The sequence below is a fragment of the Pseudoliparis swirei genome, chromosome 7 (genome assembly GCF_029220125.1).
Source record: "Pseudoliparis swirei isolate HS2019 ecotype Mariana Trench chromosome 7, NWPU_hadal_v1, whole genome shotgun sequence".
Lineage (NCBI taxonomy): Eukaryota > Metazoa > Chordata > Actinopteri > Perciformes > Liparidae > Pseudoliparis > Pseudoliparis swirei.
This window is the reverse complement of record NC_079394.1, coordinates 7931247-7954410: the sequence shown is the minus strand read 5'-3', so window position 1 is coordinate 7954410 and position 23164 is coordinate 7931247. Positions and strand designations below refer to the sequence as shown.

General features: G+C 41.3%; 1 long non-coding RNA gene across 1 annotated transcript in view; it reads right to left on the bottom strand.

The window, feature by feature from the left end:
• Positions 1 to 10945: 10945 nt before the first annotated feature.
• LOC130196612 (uncharacterized) overlaps positions 10946 to 23164 on the bottom strand; it is a 44532-nt gene continuing 32313 nt past the window's right edge. Inside the window, exon 3 of the long non-coding RNA XR_008832275.1 lies at positions 10946 to 11029. This is a non-coding gene — a long non-coding RNA (uncharacterized LOC130196612). The remainder of the gene's footprint in view (positions 11030 to 23164) is intronic.

The window sequence follows — 23164 nt, the reverse complement described above, 5'->3', positions numbered from 1 at the left end:
TGATATCCCCTTAAATTGTTTTTGGCAAGAGAAATTCCTCAGTGACATAGCTACTGCGTAAAATGATACAAACCCCAAACTAAAGCATCAGTTTTAATACTGAACCTATGAAATATCTCGTGGAATAAATGGAATTATTGTCTACCTCCAGAAATGTTATTTTTCGGAAGCAGCTTTTAATCTCTCCCTGGTTTGGGCATGTTTGAGATAGGGATTACATTCTTCTCATTTCATTATTTTTTAGTGTTTCTGGCACACTTCCCAGCTTCCTGCAGAAAGCAACTGGTTGAGGAGAAGGTAAGTTATCCTCGCCCCAAGAAAAGTGAGGTGAAAAATTATGCTCCAACTGAGACCCCTACCTTCCTGCTGATTTGTTTTACTGACACACTGCTAGAGATCTCCATAACAGGTAGTAAAGTGGCTCAACAAGAGAAACCTAGAAATCAACTAAATAAAACAAGCAGAATTGACTTTGGACTCCTGCTGCGACTTTAACCATCTTATAGTCGTTGTTTTTTTGGCCTTTGCCTGTGGGCGATCCGGTGCTGGAAAGGATCCAGCTGAGAAATGTCCCTCAGACTGGCCAACGCTTCCCTCCCACCTGCTGGGTCCATTTCCTTTTAACAAGCCTCAAGGTTTACTTACTTTACTCCCTGCTACACACACTGGTCATGTATAAAGAAATATTCAAATATTTGTAATTACATATATATATTATATATATTAGGGCTGTGAAACGATTAAACATTTTAATCAGATTAATCACAGGTTTTTGTGGATTAATCATGATTAATCACATATTACCGATATTCTCGGTATATTTTGTGAGAACATAGAGATTTATGACAAAAGACGGATATATACATTTATACATTCTTCTATACAATGGTGCTGCAACTCAGCAGTTATTTAGCAGTTTTCTTCCATATGGAACATTAATACATCTTCATCCTAAACAGAATGTTTAACCCTCCTGTTACCTTTCGGGTCAATTTGACCCCATTCAATGTTTAATGTCGGTGTTCTTTGGGGTCAATTTGACCCCAGGCTGTTTTTCACTGTGTCAAACATATCAGAAATATCAACTTTTTTATTTATTTAAAGGGCTATTTAGGTAGTCAACAAACAAACATAAAGTACCTCACACTTAAACTTGGGAAGCAATATTAATTCTAAGAATTTTCTGGAGGTTTTAATTGCTGGGGTCAAATTGACCCCGAGGGTAAAATATGTTAGTAAATGTAAAGGTAACAGGAGGGTTAAACAGAGCATTTTTCTTGTTTGTCAACCATTAACTCCACCATGATACAATCTAAAGGTGGACAGATTGACAAGTGACTTTTTTTTGCTCGGTCCCGATGCGCGCGCACGGAGCTCTGTGGCGCGCCAGACGGAGATCGATAAGTGTTAACGCAACGCGTAGAGACAGAAATGACATGCTGCTGTGGAGATACGATCAACAACAGACGTTTAGTTTAATAAAATAACAAAGACGTGCTCTAGAGTACATGTCAGGGGGCGGGCCAATCTTTTTAATGTCATGCGATCTACCAACACTACGCCGCGATCGACTGGCAGGTCGCGATCGACGTGTTGAGACCCTGATCTACAGGAAGTAAAAGTCGTAACAAGGTTTCCGTAGGTGAACCTGCGGAAGGATCATTACCGATGAACAGACCGTCTGCATGAGAGCGGACAGAGTTCAGATTGAAGTGGTGGATTGGAAGCTCATTTTGCAAGTGACTTTTTTTTCGTCCCGACGACCAACAACAGACGGATTGGAAGCTCATTCTGCGCATGCGTTAAATGCGGTAAAAAACAACAACTAGTTAAACCTGTAATTGGATTAACTGAGTTAACGCGTTATTTTTCACAGCACTAATATATATTCACAAAAAAACGTGAGGTGGGAATGAGGGTAGAGTGCATACATTTTAATGTGCATAAGAAGACAAGACTGACACTCTGGCAGGCCTCATTAATGTGCCTAAGATGAAGTGCAAATGTATTTCCTGTCTTTTCTACAGTTTAGTATGTCTGGAGATTGATATTCTGGTTTTTTTATGAAGAAAGTAAGGAAATACATTCCATGCTCTCAACAATGTTCCAAGTAATGCCATAGAGACGGGGGCGAGGGTGCTGGACATGGGCCCAAAACGTCATATGTTATACTGCTGGAAAAGTAATCAGAGTGGACTATTGTGCTTTTGTTACAACGTTTGGACATCGGTCATACATCAGTAAGAGCAAAACTAATTTATACCTTTCTTGAATGTGTCTCATTGGTATAGTTGTTGGATTGTCAAGAGATAGTGCAGGTCCTTGTCAAATTAATGGAATTCCAAATGTAAGCACATGGCAGCCAGACTCAAATGGCACCGTTTAACTGCCCCTGCGCTGACGAGCTGCCAATAGCAACACTTCTCAGGTTGTAATAGTTTTTTACAGTTATTATGTTGAGGTTGGCGAAGCATAATGCCTTTTAAAACTCTGAAAACCTAATTTAATTTTCCAAGACCTTTTTTATTTGTCTGTCCAAAGAAAGTTATAATCGCCCGACTGTTGAACTGACTGTGTCATTTATGGGAAAACTTCAAAGTAATCTCCTGACAGTGCGATGGCATTACCTTATTTCAACTTTAATAATTCTGTATAACAATGTGAAATACAATTGGGCGACATTTGAAACTTGGCTGAATTATTTCTTGAGATAATTTGCCATCACACGTGTCCTTATAACCTAGATCGTAGGGGCAGTGAGTGCACATGTATGCACACACTTACCCTCATCACCTCCACTTAGGATCATAAGGGTGTGGCCTTTCTCGTTAGGCTGATCATCATGTTTTAAAAAGATGTTGAGTCTATAACAGACATTTGAATTGTCTCTCTGTCAAATGGTTAATGGACCCAGATACTTTCCCATTTTGATATGCTCTGTGCTTGTGTGGTAAGTCCTTACTCCGTATCTGCAGCGTGGACTTTATATGAGGCCATTTGAAAATAAGGGGGCCAGCATATTTGAAATGAGCACATAGAGTAAAAGTTATTTCAACAGCAGTCAGCTTCTCTGACACAGTGTTGTACCTTCCAATTAATTCATGACAAATTTACGAGCTGACAAAACATAGGTGAACACAGAGAGGAAATTATAACCAAGATGTTACATAGGGCCCGCATGGAAAGCCCAATTATTACAATGCCACTGCCAAAATATCTCTGCTTTTATTCTGGTAATGAGGCTGGAATGAAGGAACCCATACTTCTATTCAACTTTTTTTTTAATTTTACAGTTTTTGCACAGTCCAGAGAGAGCAGTGAGCTACATGCCATTAAAGTGACAGTTTAATACCTAGAGGTTAATGGACCACTAACACCAGACATTGAAGTGGCTGTAACTCAAGGTGCCCGCACAGTTAGCCACAGAAGAAAATATGTGCCATGGTATAATCATTCCACGCATACTGGTGCAAGATATTCTGTGATAGATAGTGGAAGACACACAACTTAGTTCAAATGAGCTGATGAATTAGAAAACATGATGGCTGAGAGCACGCATTTAGAGCATAACAATTATGGGAATAAGCTTTGAGTATTCACTCTGATAATTGGGCTATTTTTCCAACAAAAATAGTAGTTTAAAGAATGCAGCAGCATGTAAAGTAAGACAAGTGCATGTGTCAAAAAAAACTATTTCATTCAGAAGCTAATTAATGTATCGTTTGTGAGGCGATTGTTAAAAGCTACTTTATGGTCTGGTCATGTGACAATGAAAAACAAGAATAAAGAAATAATATCAACTAGTGTGCAAGTATTTAATGTCACTCAGTGCGTTTACATGCAATCGAATTATTGGCTTAGTCGGACTGAAATCGAATTATCCGTTTCATGTAAACACCTTAGTCGGACTATGTGCGGTACGACTTCGGTCCGATTAACACCCCTGGATAGCTCGGTCCGATCCAGTTGATAATTCGACTCTCGCGGCATGTAACTCTGAATTCGATTCGGAACTGGACTTTGCGTCTTTGCGCATGCTCCAGATCCCGCCGCCTCCTCCTCCCTCCCTCCCTCCCATGTCGTGACCCGGAAGTCGAAAGAGACGATAAATTGTCACTGCCGGCAACCTGGCCGGCAGAAAACAAACAAATAACCAGTCCGCTGCTAACCATGTTGGTGCCCTAAGAATAACTCCTCAAGATGCCCTGTGAGTTCGTGTCTGTGTGGGCGAATGTGTCGGCGCGCTTCACGGCAAGCGATGCGACCGAGAAGTGTTAATGGGGTGCTGGCGATTAAATATATCTCTTGTTCTGCCTGTTTTGTGATATACATGCCTAAAAGGCGCCTAATATTTCTAGACTGAAATAATATCGGCATTATAATTATTATAACTATGAGGATTTTATTAGTTGCCTATTTTGTGGAGCCCCCTCAGGACTTGGTGCCCTACGCGCAGCGCGTCGTGCGCGTTATGGGAGCGGCGCTGCAAACAACGCTCCGGAGAACACAAGAGCCACCACACATTTCTGGACCGAAGAGCAGACAGAATTTATGCTTAATGTATTGAAGGAGTTGAACATACTAAAGTTCATGGTTCTTTCTCGAAATGTTGATGTTGTTGTTGGTGGTGGTGAAGAGGTCAAGCGGAAATGGCTGTATCACCACGAGTTGTAATGAAAACAGCGCCACCTATCGTATCGGATATGACATGCTGCCAATGATTCGAATTACTCACTGCCATGTATATTGGGATAACAGCAGATCCCCCAAAAGATAGCATAGTCCGACTAAAGCAAGATTCGAATTATACCATCATGTAACCGCACTGACTAAGGACGAATGTATGATAATAAACATATATGTTTAAATTAGATGTATTGTACCACAATCACAGATGAACAATGACAGAACAACAATAAACCAACAGGATAAAACAAGTGCATCACACAGAATGTGAGCACAGATTAGACAAATTAAAAGCAAGAAAACATTGTATACAAATCAAATAATCCAAACATGTTTAGTAACTTGGTTACGCTACATTTTGCTCCTAGTAGGCCGATATGTAGGGGACCTAACACTAATCTTTGAGGTACACTCACTCTATACTTCATGTTATTGGAAAGGGCCTCGTGAACCTTTAACATACTTCATCCTCTTTGATAAATATGAAAAAGGTCCATGCTTTAGGTGTGAATTAAATGTTAGAGGGTTTAGAGATGAGTGTCATGATTAAATGTACATACATTTTGCAAATATAGAAATACAGCACTAACAACTTATCTTTCGTTGAGCTTTGCTTTTATTTGCACGCTTAAAGTATCCGTTTGGGTGGATGTGCAGGTACCTCGAATAGAAGCAAAAGTATACCTCTGTATATTCTCAAGTACAGTGTAAGTCTGAACAAACTCGTGCTTCGGACTTACTTGGGGGGGTAAGGCTATGTGCAAAGCCTTTTTGTGGTTTGTGGTGGACACTCTCCTCTTGGATTATCAAAGTTTGGTCGACAACCAAGAGAAGCAGAAGCAGACTTGCCTTTCCTGGATTCAGAGCCATACAATCCCCAGGCTCCGATTTCGACCACCTCAGCCATCCCCAATGCACCACCATAATCACTGCTCTAAGATACAACTAAAACAATCTGTTTTTCCAGAGAAATAAGAGAGCAGATTTTCCATTTCATCCTGGTGCCTAGTCACAATAAGGAGGAGAATTCTGCTGACATTCATTTCATGTATCCGTCGACAAACCACTGGTTGAGTATTCAAAGAATGAATGTTTGAGCACTCGGAAACCCTGTTCCTCAAATATAATACATGCAACCTCCGCCACCAGCTTTGCACAAATATGTCTGTGTGGACGATCGGATTTGTGTGTAAATGTGTTTAATGAAAAGCTCTCAAACACTCGCTGATAACACCTGGTGGCTGCTTGTGTCCGTGCACAGGTGAATCTCTACACATATACATGAGATCTGTGCAATATGTCTGTGACTTCCGTGAATCACAACGCTGTAACTTTTACACAGTAATGTATTGAATCCCGTGCGTGCAGCATAACTCTTTGAAAGTGAACTAAGAGAAATGGAATTTGGTTAGCTTTTTCTGCTGGGGGTCGCATCAGCCTTAGTTTAACCCTTTAAAGGATGGATGCCTGTAAACCAGAGCATGATCAAGCTTGCCATCTCGAAATGCTCACCTGGGAACCTCTAGATATAACTAGAACACCTCAAGAGTAGTTTGGAATACACTTACTTACTCTCTTGCTGAGAGTCAGATGAGAAGATTGATACCAGTCTCATATCTGTCCAGTAAATATAAAGCTGCTACTATGGCTTTGCATAAGCCTTAGTTTAGATAGGACTGTTGTATCAAACTTCTCACCAAACTCATGGGAAGAAAGTGAATATGTACATTTCCCCAAATGTAAAAGTATTCCTTTAATTGATCTACATGGACTGAGAGAAGTCCTGATGAGTCTCCTTGCTGCACTTAGTGTCTACAATCTCTAAATCTACAACAAAAGAAGAAGGTATTGCTGAATTACATGTTTTAACAGTACACCAAAATTAAGAATTCGTGTGAAATCTGCTTCCCTGTGTTTGTTGTATGTGCTTAATTCCCTCACCGAACACAGGTGTGTTACACTTCAGCTCTTCTTTCCAGAGCGTGGAGTTAGCAAGAATTGGGTACATGCTGAAGGTTACAATGCTGTAAATAAACACTGGCCGCTGTTTATACATCTTGCATATGGATTTTAGTGCCTGTGTGATCTCCAAAGGCCTTGGGCCTGCTCCAGTCAAACTGGGCGACTCATCCTTTCTTGCAGGACTCCAAATAAAACAGAGCTGCTCGGCCAAGCAAAACCCACTACAGAGCTATTTTCCACCATCTGTGTGGCCAGGCAAAAATACAAGGAAACCATTTAAACCCTGAGGCCTTCCCGGAGTAAGAAACACTCGATCAGTCAGATCGACGAAAAAGCCAATCAACACACTGTCAAGGCCTTTCCTAAACTTGTCCACTTCCTCTGTATGTGTGGGGGGGGGGGGGGGGGGGTAGTGAGAAGCTGCACCCATCTTTGCGTCTCTTCCAGCAGGAGAGCTGCTTCACAAGCTCCCCACACCCCACCCAGTCTGAACCTTCCTGAACTGAAAACATTTGTCTTTTATTTCTTCCCACCATTTGAGTCAAACACATGTCAACCCGGATTGACAACACCCTGAGTTCCCACATTGCTTCAAGACCTTCCAAAACACTTGCCAGATACTCTCCTTCACACTGGTGCTGTGTTCACCTGTTGCCAATGTCTCCCAGAGTCTTCCAGCTGCTCATGCCGGCTGCAACAGGGACGCCTCTCTTCAGTGTGGCTGCAGTGGCAGGGTCCTCGGGGCCTCACGGAGGGACTCTACTTGACTATCCTCTTTCAAAGAGGACTGAAGAGGACCACGAAACACCCTCGCCCAGCTGCTTGGATGGAAACCCAATACCGGCTGGGCTCTGAGAGACCAGTCAGCACAGGAAAGCCACGGATTATGGCCTCCACTGCCACACCATCTTCAGTAACGCCACTGTCGCCCTTGGCTGCCGGGCCGTCCAACTCGGAGAAAAGACTCTTCCGACAAAGTCAGGACATTTCAAGGTCTCTGAGGAAAAGCAATATTCATTTCACTTTTGAATTGCACATAATGTTGTTATTGTTCCATCCACTGAACTTTCCCTTTTCACGGAGCTGCAGCTTTTCTTTTTCCTAACTTTGATTGTTGGGCTACTATGCTCTAATTTTTAAGGACTGCTTTCACAAGCCAAGACTCCGCTGATGATCCCTCCAGTGCATATTCGGCTGTTTAGTGGCAAATGTGATTGAGTTTCATTTCAGGAAATTCTTCCATGCTGTATTTTCATCCAGGCAGGGACACAGCTCAGCCTGAAACTCTATGACAGGCCTGCTCCAGCGCCCTGGAGAGTGCAATGAAAAGAGTCTTTATCTGCCACTCACTTAAACGAATTCCCTTGAATGGCACCTCGCCAGAAACACTTACAGTTTACGTTCTTAAAAAACAATCAACCATTTGAATGGGGGTGTTCGCCTGCTGGATCGCCTTTCCTTGTCTAAAGCATAACCTTTTTATTCAAAAGCGTTCGTGCATTTTCATCAATCAAACCACTGTGATTTTAAATCTGGTGACAAATGCCTGATTGTTTTTTCTAAACTGTAATTGTGAAATACCTTTTTATGATCCTGGAGCAGAATCTCTGACAAACAAACCTTGCCATGAATCTCTTTTGGCGCTTTTGTTCTTGCTCTTAATGAATCAAGCGCTTGCGTCCACAGTAACATTGATAACAGCAACATCAGATAGATGTTGTCTCTTTGTGCACCTCTAAATACTCTGGAGTACTTTAACAAATGCGACGCAAGGACTTACCTGCGTGACATTGGTGCAGTATCATATTTAAATTCCATCCAGGTCAGGCAGACACACGGTGCAAAGACAACAGGGCATATGGTGTGAAGCTGCCGTGTGGACTATGCAGAGGGCTGTATTTCACTCCACAAACGTCTAAAACTGTCATCAACTGTGACCAAAAGTCTACTGTTGCGGCATGTGATGAAGAAAATTATACTGACAAGATTGACATGCATGAAATAAATTACACCAACTTGATGGAGGGGAAACATTGTGATAGGGGGGGTTGTGTAAACGAGCTGCTGTCTGTGCCGTCGACTCACTGCTGAGCGAGCAGCTGGTGAGCCGTCAAGGTGAAGTGAGCAGGGCAGGAACAACAATACGCTGCCACACTCCTGCCCCCAAACGTCAAGTACTTCATAAAATGGACAAGGGCAGCAAGGTTAGACTAAAAGTTTGATTTACACATTTATACTTCGATGACATTTATTGTATTTATTTGAGGAGAATCTATAAAGAAGTTAATTTTTATGGTGTTTATTTGAGAGTTGCATTACCTCATCTGGATCTGAATGCTTTAACATTTTGGTTTGACGCACACGCACAGACACAAGATTCACTTTCTTGTTGAGTTAAAATGAGATATCACGGTCTGACTCTCGTCTGTACAGTAAATATAACTTAAAAGGGTGGGTCCATTATTGAAGGATTTTCTATCATTCTGAATGTATTCAACTGAACATTTGAATTTTGGTCTAAGTGCATACGTATGTTTTTCCCCAAACCTTTCTAAAAACCTTGACCGGAGGTAGGTTACTGCAAGATGACTTTCTACATGTTAAATAAAGTATATTCTTGCATAATCAGTATTACATACAGTCATTTAGAGGTCATGCTCCCCGCTTGGAGAAGCAGACAGGAGAAACGTTATCTGGCGAGGCCTAAAATGATGAGTTTTCATATTTTTTTATCTGGATTAATCAAACGTAAAGTAACAATTTAATTAGTGAGCTTTAGAGGTGCTAGGAGATGCTAACCTATGCTAATCAGCAGCGGTGTGGTATCAATCTACTCATTTTACTCTCGTTAAGAAAAGGTCATATGAATATTTCACCAGATGTCAAACTATTCCTTTTAGACGTTTTTTGGCAATAATGTGGCAAGAAAATAACCGTACAAAATATTGGCACAACATATTTGCATTCGGCAGTTTCCACTTTGAAATAGACAGAAGGAGAAACTGGGAGCACGGATGATACCCGGCACCGAGGGCAACAGAGAGGCAGAGTGTTTGTGCACATTCCTAGAAGCCACAGCTCCCGTTGGCAGGTTGTCCTCCTGAGCCTGTTAGCTCTCCTGGCTCCACATGTTTATGTCTTGGGTTTCTCTCCTTCTCCCAACCTTTCAAAAATATTTTCTAGTGCCACTGAAGAATGTTCGAATGTTGTTGAGGTAGTGGAGCGGTCATACCCAATGCGCAGGGTCGTCATTTTTCTTTCTTTCAGCTGATACTTTATGAAGAGGCTGTGCTCCCCCTCTCCTCCTAATCCCACTGACAGTGAGCAAATTCACTATCTTCATAAAATGTTAGATTGTAGCATGAATGTAAATAAATGCCATGATTTATTTCTATAACTCACCATGAAATATTTGCCCCTGGATTAACTTGAATGACTTCTTTATTGAGTTGAAGGCTAAAAATAAAGCTCTGGTTTAATGGAGGGTTTCTGTGGCCCCGTTGGTTCTCTTGAAGGTGGGCTCAGAGTGGGTCTGCATGGCCTCCGCCCCCCTAATTCAGGCCACATATATTCCTGTGTTTTTCATACATAAATAAACAGAAACCACACAGTCTGGCCACAACATGACAGGGAAGGTGTAAACTACACACCCACAATGTAGAGACTAAACCTCACAGGGCTCTGGTTTGGCACTCAAGTTAGATGCAGACTTAATTAAAGCTGAAGTAACTGTCAATAGTCTCCTCATCTAACTCAGCAGGCCAATAACCGTATTTCCAAAAAATATCAAACTTTTCCTTTACTTTTTTTTCTCACTTCTTAGCTTTATCCAATATCTAATATATAATGTTGTCCTACTTCAACCATCTATGAGGTTGTAGCCAGAAGATGATTAGCTTGGCTTAGCAATAGGACTGCAAACAGGGAGAATATTTAGTCTGGCATAGTCTAATCTTAACAATAACAACCTACCAGCACCTCAAAAGCGGAATAATTAACATATGTTAGTTTATTAATCTTCTCTCATCAAACTGATCCTCTAACTGTGAACTTTGGACACCTGTCCAAAGCCTCAAGTTTGACGATAAAGTAAACAACTGTGTCTGTGACATCTACCTCCTACTTTGTCCTATGAAATAACATGTCTGGTTAGTCTTTCAAACTAGCACAAACAAGCCTTTTCTGAGTCGATAAGAACAGAAAACATACAATACTTTCCTTTCTTTTTGTTGTTGTTCCACTTATGGTAATGTACAATTACAGAATACAAAAAGAAATAAATAAACAGCTATTCACAGTCAAAACACAACTTTATTTACAAACCCCATGACAAAGAAGGAGCAGGGAGGAGAAGACTCTTCTTTGGCCTGCTGCCTCTCGCCTAAAAAGTAAATAAACAGGAGAGATATTTGGTCTGTCAATTACATTACTGAACAACAACTACGTACAGTAACATGAGACAAGAACAAACAAGAGCCATAGACAATAATTCACTGTCGATCGAGGAAATAGTATACCTGACACGAATTATTCTGTTTTTTCTTTAGAAATCCTTCAGAAGAGAAATCCACAGTTTGATGACAACCACTGCTTTAAAGTAAGCTGTGTACATTGATACTTAAAATTACATTTCTTTCTTGGTCCTTGCAGGGCTCCAGACTGCGACCAAATGGTCGCATTTTGCGCCTAAAATTAGACACAGTGCGAGTAAATTTTTCATCAACTCGCGCATTTGCGACCAGTAAATTAGCAGATTTCTTTTTTTTGTTATTAAATATTTTTGTTGTTTACAAACTTGTTCTACACTTCAGCCCACTATAGTTAGCGGTAATGCCTGAATGACTGGTTTGCTAACCGACATTAACTCCAGAAGAAGAAGAAAGGAGACGAAAACCGAAGAAGCAGAAGGCTGGCCTGTGTGTGGGGGGGGGGGGCTAATGTGTGAAAAGAGGCGCACCGCAGCGGAGGGCCGCAGAGTGAGAGGTTCACGAGGGGATCCTCACCACCGAGCGGCGTCCCCGTCCCCCGAGTTGAATCTCTGGGTCAACTCAGCCGACTCTCACATGTCTGAGCCCTTATAGACTGATGTTCACGGTAAACGCATTCGATCTGGAGCGCGCGAGGGTTTTGATAACGTTAGCGGAAGGATTTAAGTGACAACATCCGGTTTTGCAAAGTTAGCGGAAAGAACCACGTGAAACAACATCCGTTTATCAAAATAAGATGTCGACAAATCATACACTAACATATAAAAGTAAACAATGAACTGATGTTGTATCTTTATAGATAGTTTCTGAGATTTAGCTTAAATTATGCTAACATTAAAAATGTTTACTGTACCAAGGAAGAGTTTATAAAAATTAGTCAGTCTTTTGTATGTTAAGAAAAGTCCTGTATATAGATTTCCCAAGAGTTCCAGGAAATGAATGATGCAGATGTGTTCCATACATATCTGAAATCCTACAATAGCAATCAAACAATTTTAATGTATCAATTAGGAAATTTTTCAAAGTAAAAGTTCTAAATGTTTAAAGAAATTGGTAATTTCTTTAATGTTTGAGTTGCTTTATATATGTATTTCCTCATAGTCCTAGGCAATAATGCTACACAATAAATAGAATGCTTCAATCAACACCGTGATCGGTGATTGGTATTATCGGATCGGCAGATACTGATTTCAGTGATCGGTGATCGGTATTATCGGTGATCGGCAGATACTGATTTCAGTGATCGGTGATCGGCACCAAAAACCTGATCGGTGCATCTCTAGAAACCAACAAATGTTTTGATTGGCCACATCGTAGTGCAACATGCACATGCTCAAGGTATGTTTTCTCTTCAAATATGTTTAAACTCAATACAGTAACTTCTGAAGAGTTCTCTGTTGTGAATGTTTTGCAGTTCATGAAGGCAAACAGGCATAAGATTGTATATTGTCAAATTATTTATCAGTAATACAGTAAAAATGATGGGAAAACTTTGCAAGTCGATTTATAGTGTGTCAGGGTTTTTCCTGCAGAGAAAATTTGGGCGCGCGCCTAAGCCGTTTTCCCGAGCGCCTATGACAAATCCCGAGCGCCTAAGGCAAAAAAAAGTCTGCGTTGAAAAAAACAAAAACAACTGTGTTCATCAGGTTCATGTCAGCGAATATGTTCTCAATAGTATGTTTCAAGGAGGTGTGCTCACCTGTGTGCGCGTATCACGGCAGAGCGGCCAGCTGCTGATCACGCACTCAATAGCTCGACTGCATGAATAGAAGGTGCGCGCATAGCGCGCAAAATTTTTTTATGGGACCACCCAAGACCCATTTTGACCCAGGAAAAAGTGCGCCCCTAAATTTTCTGCTTGCGCCCCTAACATTTTAAGTTAGGAGCGACTGTGCTCCTAGTTAAAAAAGTTAGTCTGGAGCCCTGCCTTGTCTTCTGAACTATAAAAAACTACCGCTATTTTTTGGGGAATACTTTTAGCCCTGTATATAACTAAGAATATATGTAACTTAACTAAATCTCTAAATTTCAATATTCTTGACTCAACAGTCTGTTGGAGTTTTCTCTTGAATCCACTTTAGGAATAATCCTTACTGCTCTTTTTGTATATAAAAAAAAAATTGTATTACTTTACAAAATATTCCAAAATAGGTGGACATTACATAACTTATATTGGCTTGTATTCTAACTAGGGCTGTCAATCGATTAAAAAAAAGTAACTAATTAATCGCACATTTTGAAATTGCGATTAATTAATCGCGATTAATCGCAATTAAAAGTTAAAAGTTAAAAGTTCATTCTTTTTAAAGACAAAACTTCACACAGAGCTGTGTTTTCAAAGAGGCTCCTACATATACAGTGCCAGCGAGGTATTTAATATCGTGGATGATAAATTGTTTCTTCAGTGAAACATCAGATTAGTAAAAAAAAAATATATATTGAGACCCCATTGGTCCTGTCATCTTTAACACTGAACAGCAGAACCAGTGGCCTTGGTAACTGACTGACATTCACATATGTCACGTTAACCCTCTGGAGGCTGGGCTCATTTTATACATTTTACCAAAAAAATTAAATTCACCGTTTAACCCTTGTGTTGCCTTCGGGTCATTTTGACCCGAATCAATATTACACCCTCCTGCCGCCTTCGGGTTAATTTGACCCCATTCAATGTTTAATGTCGGTGTTCTTTCGGTAGTCAACAAACAAACATAAAGTGCCTCACACTTAAACTTGGAAAACAATATTAATTCTAATAATTTTCTGGAGGTTTTAATTGCTGGCGTCAAATTGAACCCAAAGGGTAAAATATGTTAGTAAATATAAAGGTAACAGGAGGGTGAAACATTGAATCGGGTCAAAATGACCCAAAGGCGGGGGGAGGGTGTAATATTTAATCGGGTCAAAATGACCCAAAGGCAACACAAGGGTTAAAAGTGTTTCCCTTCTTTTTAAAGACAAAACTTCACACAGAGCTGTGTTTTCAAAGAGGCTCCTACATATACAGTGCCAGCGAGGTATTTAATATCGTGGATGATAAATTGTTTCTTCAGTGAAACATCAGATTAGTTTAAAAAAAGAAGTATATTGAGACCCCATTGGTCCTGTCATCTTTAACATTGAACAGCAGCAGAACCAGTGGCCTTGGTAACTGACTGACATTCACATATGTCACGTTAACCCTCTGGAGGCTGGGCTCATTTTATACATTTTACCAAAAAAATTAAATTCACCGTTTAACCCTTGTGTTGCCTTCAGGTCATTTTGACCCGAATCAATATTACACCCTCCTGCCGCCTTCGGGTTAATTTGACCCCATTCAATGTTTAATGTCGGTGTTCTTTCGGTAGTCAACAAACAAACATAAAGTGCCTCACACTTAAACTTGGAAAACAATATTAATTCTAATAATTTTCTGGAGGTTTTAATTGCTGGCGTCAAATTGAACCCAAAGGGTAAAATATGTTAGTAAATATAAAGGTAACAGGAGGGTGAAACATTGAATCGGGTCAAAATGACCCAAAGGCGGGGGGAGGGTGTAATATTTAATCGGGTCAAAATGACCCAAAGGCAACACAAGGGTTAAAAGTGTTTTCCTTCTTTTTAAAGACAAAACTTCACACAGAGCTGTGTTTTCAAAGAGGCTCCTACATATACAGTGCCAGCGAGGTATTTAATATCGTGGATGATAAATTGTTTCTTCAGTGAAACATCAGATTAGTTTAAAAAAAGAAGTATATTGAGACCCCATTGGTCCTGTCATCTTTAACATTGAACAGCAGCAGAACCAGTGGCCTTGGTAACTGACTGACATTCACATATGTCACGTTAACCCTCTGGAGGCTGGGGGCATTTTATACATTTTACAAAATAAATTAAATTCACCGTTTAAAGTCTTTTGCATGTGACACATCCCCACGTGTTCTACATCAAACATTCCAGAACAATCTCAGCTCTGAAATGAGCCTCATTGTCCTCGCGCCGTGTCCTCTGGTTCTCTGACTGACAGGCTGCTAAATGAGCCTAACCTGTGAGGTGGGAGGTCCTTTGTGATTTACTGAGTGTTCATTGGTTTTTTTTTCCCCCCGAAATGTTGACAGACAAACGGATTGACCAATCACGGTGAAGGTTTCGTGTGTCGCGTTCTTTCCGCGCCGCGTCCCCCGACACGTCGCTCCTCTGTTCCTCTGTGTGTCAGAGGGGGAGACGGGAGGAAGGAGGAGCAGGAGGAAACCCGACTGATTCATCCACGAGTTAAACTGATTTCTGCTCCTTATTTTCGCGGAGAAATGATTGTTTTGAAAACGGAAACAGTGTCAAACCGTACTGCCGCGGTAAAAAAAAAAAAAAAAAAAAAAAACTTGCGCTAATTGCGTTAAAATATTTTAGTGCGTTAACGCGGCCAAATTAATCGCATAGATTAACGCGTTAACGCTGACAGCCCTAATTCTAACGCAAACTGCTTTGTTCGAAACAGAAATATTCTTTAATACCATTGTTTTTACATGCGCTATATGAGATTTACATGTCAGTTTTTCAACTATTTAATATAAATTCCATTATAGACTCAAACTTTTTCATCCTTATTTTTGATGAGAAAAATCCATTATTAGTTTTGTTCAAATTTAAGGATGACTTATCAAACCACCATTTAAGTGCGTCATTCATTATTATTATTATGCCTACATATTTTTAAATAATATTGTAAAAACAAATTCCTATGACTATTTAATGTTACCCAATTAAAAAGTATAACATAATAACCAGTCTAATAAAAATAGCTTCTAAGAGGCAAGCAGTACTATATTTCAAATAGTGGAAACATGTTGTATTTCTTCTGTTGAATGTATCTTTTTTCAGGTCTCTGAATAGGAGAGGCTTTATTTACTTCTCTTCAGACTAGTTTCCCTCTTTCCCACAGTAAGTCTGTCTCCTCTGAAACACCACTGAGCACACATCTGCTGCAGACGTGCAGACGCAGTGCCGATGATTACTGCAGGTAAACCTGCTTATTACTGCACAGAAACACACCCACACAAACACACACACACACACACACACACATACTGATAATCAAGGCATAAATGCTTCAACATAACAACATTTAAGATCAATATAAACTGGATTTTAAGGTGATGTAATGTGTGTGCACAGCTGGCACTTTCCAGTATATTTAGATGTATACATTTGGTACATTTCCCCTTGCAGTGAACAGATCTGGGACTGAAGGGAGCCTGCTCTGGACTGCTTCAGGTGCTGCCAACATCCCAGAGTGGAATATTTACCTTTCACTCTAAAACTGGCAAAGGGGAAGCCAATATCCAACACCAACCTGCGTATTCCGCAGCTGTTTGCTCAGGTGAATAAGCACCAACTTTGACTATTTCTGCTTAATCAGGAGTTAACTGGTAAAATAATAGAACATTTCTTCTTTAAAAGCTTTGATTCAGAGTTAAACACTGCAAAGACTATCGCTCTCAGCTTTTTGCTGTAGATGCAGATGTATACGAGTGCCTATTTGATGCCTTGTTAGCATGCAAAGGGGACCAGTGATGTGCTGTATTAATAGGTGCACCTCATGTATTATTTTTTGATGCAACATAATGATCTCTGTTAAAAAAAATGGAAAAGCTCCTTAATCAACAAGCAGTAATAAACACTTTTACTCCACCGTTTTACAGCAGTTTCTCTTCACAAGTTTCCCTCAATGAGAAGAAATGTCGAGACTGGCCCACTACGTTCAAGCACTGGAAAAGAAATGTTTTATGGGAACGAGTAGATTCATAACAGTCAAGCTGTCAGGGACATTTTCCACTCAACATGAGCCACACAGGAAAGTGCAAATGAGCAACCAAACAGCTGTTAAAGTTTACAGGCCTGCAGCAATTTAGTCATGCATTAAAAGAGCAACACTTTGAAGAAGTTGTTTACTTGAGGTCATACATGACAGCCCATGCTGTGAGAATAAGACACACATGAGGGAGATTGTCATATTTGGGATCACAAACATTCAGACAGTGTGAGTGAACTTGTAAAAACATTTACACACTGAGGTAAAGTTGTTAAAATAGTGCCAATCAAGACACGAGCATACAATCTTAGACTTTGGTTTCCTCCCACGTTGGCTCTTTAAAAACAGGATACAGACGAAGACTAATTTATATACACGCGCTTATTTGCCAAAGAAAAATAAGGTCCACATTAACATGAACACATGTCTGTGCCACCAGCAGATCAAAGTATCGCCGCACAAGTTTGTTCAGACATCCACAATCGCCCTAAGATGAAGACACGGACTTTGGTGATCCCCTTTCTTTTCCTCTTGTGCCTCCAGCAAGTTGACATTTGTGGTTTTGGGGGAAATGCATCAACTACTAATGGACGGATCGCCATGAAACTTGGTTGAGACGTTCACGTTCCCCACAGGATGAATTGTAATAACGATTCATCCAGGCCATATTCTATGCATGTTATATTTTATGATCAGACACATGCCAAATTAATTACGTTCTCTTTGTAATTAGTGATGATGAGCTAATGTTAGTAGGCTAAGGGTTAGCATTTAGCTTGAAGCACCACTCTACCAGAACAAAGCTCCACAGGCTTCGGCAGGGTTTTTGACTCTTGTGTAACAATTTGGGGGGCAACATTTTGAAAAGTGTATATCACTTCAAAGCAAGTTAGTGGTACTCTTTTTTAGCAAACTCCCCTCTCTCTCTCTCTGGCTAGAATATAATAGAAGTTGAGCTTTCCATCTCTTATTAGCCGTAAGAAGCCTCCTGCATGCTCGAAGAAATGTTCTGCATCCGAGGACGCAGAGACCATTGATGTAAAATAACACGCTGCTCCTTCCAGACATGCCGAAACATACACTCTCAAAACCACACAGACTTTGGCATCGGCTTGTCTGCATTCATCTGTTCGAGTCGTTACAATGCCGATTCACAGAAAGCTATCGGCTCTGAACTACAAAGGGCCACAACTGCAACCAAGGGTCCTTGTTCTGAGACACACAGACAGGACAGCAGCTACCGCAGTTAAACTCCAACGCATTACTAAATGTACACGCTTTACTGTCATGTATTGCATCAATAGGTCTGCCTGTAGTGGCTAAACATGTAATGTCCAGCATCAGTCTCTGTGTGATTTGCATCCATAGCTAACTCACAACAGACAGATCCTTTACTGTGCATTAAAATAGAGTTAGAATTCAAGTTTGGAAGGTGACGGCATTCAAAGTCTTTCTGCATTCCCTCCCTCTGTGTGTTTGTGCAGGTGCACGCGTAATGTATGTGTTACAGCCACTGTGAGACTGAGCACTGACCCACGCCTCTGTCCTGAGCTGAGAGACCGTGAGGCAGAGCAACGAACCGCCTTCTGTAACTGGTAGAGAAGCCACACTTCGCTTTAAGGGCTTTAATAGCTCTTTGAAAACCTAAATCACACCACTACTCATATGTCTAAAGCGCACGTGTATTTACAGTATTTATATATATATATACATACACACACACACACATGCCCATGTGGATGTACCATTTGAAATTTGCTCACAAACGTCAGAAAGACCTTTACTGTAAGCATTCTGTGCTATAATAATTAACACCATGGCTCTGCTGCCTTTAACCATTCATCTGCAAGGAGTTTGTCAAAACATAGCCAGTAATGGGTGGCAGAAACAATCGGCATGGTAACCATCAGGGTGAGAGTGCCTGATGAGAAAAGGAGAGTGGGGCCCAAAGTCTAGCAAGAGCTTAATTAATCCTGAACTTCGGGGGTTAGCTTACATTGACTCGTGTGCCAATTCAAGCATATTAAAGCTGGATTGTGTCCCCATGTGGTCCCCACGCTGACTCCCACTCTTCAAAGCAGCATTCCCACACCGTGTCACTTTTCTGTTCCAAACTTGACATTTACGGTTGAAGTTATCAAACATCAAGGAGGTTCAAGGCATTGGCACACTTTGAAACATCAACATCATCATTCATATATTATAATGCCGAGTACAGCAGGGACATGGCTTTTGAATGGCAAGATGGAAATATCAGAAATATCATGGCAATGTGCTGGAGAGAAGAAACCTTCCGCTTTGAGTTGTATATTAAGCCTCCTGCCTGCTGGATCTTTGTCTTATTCAAGAGGTGAACAGAAAGAATACTCCTCTCAAATCTTGCACATTTTATTTGCAAGCTTTAATAATACAGTAATTTTAATTGTGCCAAAATCCAAACAGGCCACTAGATGTCTCCTGTCACTGCGCACCAACCCATCCAGGTTCCAGCTCACCATGGCAAAAAACAGCAGACATGACTATGTGCAGCAAATATATTTAAGTAGACGAGGTGGGGAATGGATATGACAGATATAGTCAACTCTGAAACAAGGTGTCATCACCAAAACAAAACGTGTGTGTTATGGTGAAACTGGCGTTCTGCACCCCAGAAAGAAGAGTGGAAGTTGGAAGGATGAACAAGTATAGAATACAAAAATACAAAAATTGAAAGCTGTGTGTAAAACTTATTTCCAATATTCTGTTTTTGTCTATATCTCACTCCTGTTGGATAAACAACTTTAGATCATGGGTCAACTTTATGAGCCTTGTGCCACACATCCAGTCACATAGACACTTAGTAGTAAAAAGACTGACGCGCTAATATTGGCTCACATGGCCAAACGATGAGGACAGAGCATCCCAATATACACAAGTAGATACACATTGCAAACAAAAGCATTCGGAGCATGTGATCTGACCCCTGAGGTACTGATAACTGAATCAAGTTCAAATGGCTAATCCAGCCCATCAGTCCACCTCAGTGCCATTTCCTCTCTCCAGCTTGGCCATTTGAAGCTGGGAGTGGTGTGTGAATCTGTTTCATTGCCAGCTTCCAGTGCAGCAGCTCTCAGACCTCCAAACTGCATCTTAATGGTCTAAATTACTGCGATGCATTGGATGGCTGCCTGGCGGAGAGAGGGGGTTCCCACACCTGAAAGTTGACGGGCAGCGAGGCGGACTGCTGCTGGCAGAAGTCAGACATGCTGTTGCTGGACAGAGAACAGTCATTTGGTCCATAGCTGTGGAGTGATTCTCTACATTCTGGGATGACGCCAACTATTTTGGGTGTGCGCCTGTTTTCACGGCGCTGAAAGGGAATATTCTCACAAGCCGACATGCCGGTCCAAGAACCAGTGACATGAGCGTCAGAGAAGGTTAGGTGGGGCCCTATAGGTCTCAGGCTGAGTCACTTTGACCTCAGACTGCAGGCGGATGAAAGCAGGCACAGTTCCACATCGGGGACTAAACAGAGAACTTCCCCGAGAGCCTGCGACACGGGGCGGTGGCCAAGGGTGAGGCTGCAGTATATCAAATTTAGCAGTACAATCTAAATACATTTTAACATTAAAAATAAAGTCTCCCTGAAATAAAAGCTTGAGCTTGACACAAACCAGGTTCTTTTTTTGACTTACAGCAGACGTTGCATTTCGTGGGACATGAGTTCCGACAAACGACACTTTCCCCTCCTTGACAGACACCTTTGAGGTGTAATAAATACACTATAATGCATTTTTGTTTAATGCAACAGCTGGAATGGAGCGTAGTACATTTGAACCGCCAGACGCTCGACGCTCCTCATCCCAGCTGATCCCTTGACAAACCCTGACTGTGCATTTGTATGAGTTTAAGAAAGCTCTCAAAGTACTGGAGAACAAATTCCCGATGTGCATGTGGTTTATCAGTGCAGCAACCAAAACCACTCCTAGGTCTGCATCAGATGGGGGTCTGGCCAATGATCACTGAAGCATGGGCGAGCCCATTCAAAAGAGGCTCAGGCAAATTGGTGTCAGCTGTTGAGATCCTCAAAGATTTGAAATGCACCTCCAAGAACTGTTTTTTTGGGGGTTTCTTTTAACCTTTCTTTCGATGAAGCATAATGTGTTCACTGTTGTTTCTATGTGCACGAGCGAGAGCAACATTTTGTTGCTTGTCTGTGAGCAAAGTAACGGGGTTGCGGGAGCACAGATTGTGTGTCAGGGACAAGGAGCAGGACTCCTTCCTGTCTCGCACAGGATGTGGGGTATCCTGTCTGGCAACAGCAAAGAAGGGCGCCCTGCTTCAAAGGCAGGAGGAAGTGGTCAGGGGATGGAGAGAGGTAGGCAGGACAGGGGGAGGAGGCAAACAAGGCCAGAGACTAAGCCCTGCATCGGTGAACGCTCTCACTTGAATTCAGTACATTTCAATATTAACTGGACGAGCGCGCTGTGTTCACGTCCTAAAAAGCTAGTTCAGATAAGATACACAATACTCTATTCAATGTTGTGAATAGCTCTACACTGCTCATAAGTGAAGTTCAGTGTCCTTCCTACAGACCCTTGTTCTGTTTACAAGTGAGGGGGCTTTATGAAAGACTTGCAAATCTTGACTTCGAAAATATGTGCAGTTGGCACAGTGCGACGCACCCTGTTCCACTGGCATCTGAGTCATGCCGTCGTCAGTGGCAAATGTGTCAAGAGCCATGGATGCATGCACACGCAAACGCACACGGCAAACAAATGGGAGAGAAATAACAAGTGTCAAAGGGTAGATAACAGGAAGAAAGAAGGAGGACTAAAAGCAGGGAGCGAGGGAGGGGGAGAGTACTCCTAATTACACGTGTAACAGTAAAGTATGGGGCTTTTAAAGCCATTACTCTCTCCTGTAATTTTATGCTTGTCTTGCAGGCGGACTTGCAGGAGATCAAAGGCAAAGGCTGAAAGAAGCAGAGTAGGAATCAAGTCATTATCACTGAAAAGATGAAGCATCTTTGCCTGCCTCCGCTGCAAACCCTTTTACTCTCCACATGTGTTTGACATTAGCCGTCCTGTGCCCCACATTGGTAAAGACATTCTAAGACCACTAAGAGGGACTGACTAAAAGGAGGCCCGAGGCACAAGGAAGCCTATTTATAGACATGGGTCACAACAGGCTGCCAGCCACTAATTAGTCAGGTTCATCACATAGCGGGAAATATAGTGAAACACAAGAAGAAGAAAAAACAACGCAGACTGTAATGGAGTCGAATGTGTTGCTGGAAACACGGAGCTGGAGGCACACGGGCTGAGACACTCATGGGAGAGGTTGTGGAATGGCACATCTGCTTACCTGCAAATCTGTTACTTATTTACTCATATATTATCTTCGTATAATAGATATAAATCTGTGAGAAACAAGATCAGGTGTGTTTACACACTGAGAAAAAGTTAATAAAAGGTCAATTATCTCAGTTTTGGTTTTCACCAACTCCTGAGGGGAATGTCTGGTCTGTCGTTGCTCCACTATGTTCACAAACGTTGTCCGTTGGGTGCTCAGCAGGTCGTGTGGAGCCGTTTATCAGAGATGTTTTGCTGCTGCAGTCAAGAACTGCAAATAAACACAAACAATGACCCAAAACGCAGAGTAGAACCAAAACATGTAGGTAATGTAGGCACCAGGTGTTCACTAGGAATAGAAACAACGATAGTTCTGGTTCTGCTGTATTGATTTGTATCCTTTTGTAAACTTTACATGATGAGGCGATGTCAAAAGTGCAAAATTAAATAGGTGAATTAATATTTTAGACGTTCCTACAGTTAAAGGATAATGGCTCTCTTGCAAAACTATCTTGCCTACAATTAATATATATATATACTTTTAAATATGTATTAAGCAGGTGTGACTATTAGTGTGAATGTGCCTGTCTAATTGTCCAGAGTCTCTCACCTTTAGCCCAGTACATAGTGGGAATTCAACATCTTCAGTAGTCTGCACCGCAGTTAAACCTATCAGCATAAATATATGAAAATACATTGGGCTCGACTGAGCCAGAAAAATAATATTATACGTCCATTCAAGTATGGTTCCAAAATCCACTAATGTTGCATGTGGTGCGACTGGAATACTTGGCTTCTTTATTATTTGGTCTGTGGCTTAAAGATGGGGGAGTCACTCTCCTCAAGAGCAGAAACGTTGGAATAACAAAATGCTCCTGAAGCCAGAACCTCCTCGTAGATCCTGC